This window comes from Octodon degus, unplaced genomic scaffold (genome assembly GCF_000260255.1).
Source record: "Octodon degus isolate 3935 unplaced genomic scaffold, OctDeg1.0 scaffold00092, whole genome shotgun sequence".
Lineage (NCBI taxonomy): Eukaryota > Metazoa > Chordata > Mammalia > Rodentia > Octodontidae > Octodon > Octodon degus.
The window spans coordinates 7,912,892-7,915,317 of NW_004524668.1; the positions used below are offsets into that span (position 1 = coordinate 7,912,892).

Here is a 2,426-nt window from a genome sequence, read left to right on the forward strand (position 1 = left end):
GGCCCGCGCAGCCCCGCGCCGCTCCAGCCCCGCGCACGGCACCGCCCCCGCCAGCCAGCCGGGCCGCTGAGGTCACCGCTTAACCCCTGCTGTCCGGGCCGCTATCGCTCCGCCCCCTCCTCGCGCCTGGGGAGAGAGGAGAGTAACAGGGGGTCCCCCAAACCACTATCCCGACTAGGGCCCCACCAAGGAGGGGGGCTCTGCACCCCTACCCAGCCTTCTACTCCGAAGGGGAAACTGAGGCCACAGGAGGTGGGATCAGGCACACAGGTTCTTCTCACTCACTGTGTCCCCAGCAGCACCCCACTTTTCCCAGTCTCCCAGCAGAGGTGTTCACACAACACGGCACCCTCTCCTGTCTGTCTTGGAAAGATCCCGGACAGACTGGGTGAGGGCTGGCCCTGGTCACTTGCAGGCTTGTGATGTGCACCCATGGGTGGCCACCTGGGACCCCTAGGGGGTACTTTGCAGCCTGGCACCCAGGCTCCTGATACAGCACAGTAGGGGCTACCCCAGCAGCCACAGACATGGAGCCACAAGGATGTTGACACGGGCTCCCTAAGCTGTCAACAGCCCTGCGACATGACCCCATTCTCCCACTGAGACTCAGTGCTGGGATTTGCCAGCTCCTGCCCTTGTGCTCCCTGCCTCTAGGCCCCAAAGCTGCCAAACACTAGCTCCTCTCACCCAGAATTCCAAGAAGGCCTCCAGATATGATGCAATTAATTACAGTTATCAGGTCATTAATTAAGATTATCCCTGTGGTTATTGTCACTCCCCTGCCACCTCCCTATGTGTGAGGAAATTCACACTTTGGCTTATCAGCAGTGACCCTGGGTAGATACTAATGAGTGCTGTGGCGTCTGAAGGCATCAGGTGCCCTGTATGGGCCTGAACGTGCAGGTCCTCTGGGCCTGTGTATATCCGTCCCATCTAGCGGTAGAAACCCTTTTCTATCTTTTATTTTTTTGCTACCAATTTATCAGGAACCAGCCACAGGGGCTACAAAAGAAATCAGGAACAAGATGGATCCTGGCCCTGCCCTGGTGGCTCTCGGGCTGGGAGGAGACAGGGATAAAACAGGCCAAGCCACTGATGCGTGGCAAGCCGTGTGGGGGCCACACTCTCTGAAATCATCTCATTCACTGATTTGTTTGCTTGTGTATTGTTTGTCTGCATACAAGAACATAAGCACCATAGAGCTTGTCCTGGAGTCATCTAAGCCCCTGGGCTTAGAGAACACTTTATCCTAAGTAGGCAGTAAATATTTCTGAGCACTTACTGTGTTCCAGGCACTTAGGAGACTTGGGTCAACAGATACTGTCCTGCCCTGAGGGAGTCTCCTACTCTGAGGCACACTTCTTGCAGCCAGGAAGGCAGAAAGCAAAGTTCCTGCAATGCCAGCAAGGCAAAGAATGCCACCTCCACACGGCCACCTGTCCCCCTCTGGACTCGGGGCCATCACATGGGCCTAAGACTGGAATGCAGCCTCGTGGGTGCTGCTTCCGCAGCCAATACCACGTGCACGTCCTGGGTCTGCACGCTCAGCTTTCACGACCTGCTGCAGCCCCTCCTGGGCCGTACCTTCCATCCCGAGATGCCCCTGCTCTCTTGGTGTTGTCCCAAGTCGTCTCCTCCCCTCCAGAACTATTACAAGGCCCAGGATCCCCAAGCAGCCTCCCATGTGGCCTCCGCAGCACTCAGTGTTTTCGGGACAGGTGGCGCTGGACCTTCAGGCTTAAGGGCGAGGGGCGCAGAGTCCAGCTAGGGGAGAGGTTCATTCACCATCAGACCCTTGTATGGAGTCCAGACCTCATCCATTAAACCCCAGGGGCAGGGTACAAACCACAGCTCACACAACAGACTGTGCCACAGCAATAGGCCGCGCCATGGAAGCGTTTTGTTTTGCCCGCAGTAGTTTTGCTGTTGTTGTTAATTATCCACCAACATTTGATAGTTGGGAGATTCCCTGTAAATAACCAGATAACTGGCTTCCCTTGACAAAGCTTCAGCTCCGCAGGGCCCAGGGGCAGGGGCCCAACAGACACAACAGTGCTCTCTGCTTGCCATCATGAGTGCCACCTTCTGACACTCGGGCCCCTTCTCTGTCATGTCGTGTTTTTCTTTCAGTCTCTCTCCTTTCTACTTTCGCAATAAAGAATAACACAGCAGCTGGATGGAATGGAGCACACCCACCATCCCAGCACTTGGGGTGGCTGAGGGAGGGATTATAAGTTTGAGCCCAGCCTGGAAAATTTAGGGAGGCCCTGTCTCAAAATTTAAAAATAAAATCAAATTAAAATTAAATGTATCAGGGGCCAACGAGATAGCTCAGCAGGACTAAAGTACCTGCTCAGGCAAGCTTAGGCAAGCACAGTTGCCTAAGGACTGTGGTTCAATCCCTGGCACCACATGCTATGCCAGAT

General features: G+C 55.1%; 1 protein-coding gene across 1 annotated transcript in view; it reads right to left on the reverse strand.

The window, feature by feature from the left end:
• Arhgef10l (Rho guanine nucleotide exchange factor 10 like) overlaps window positions 1-2,426 on the reverse strand; it is a 136,753-nt gene that overhangs the window by 119,425 nt on the left and 14,902 nt on the right. The window lies entirely within an intron of this gene.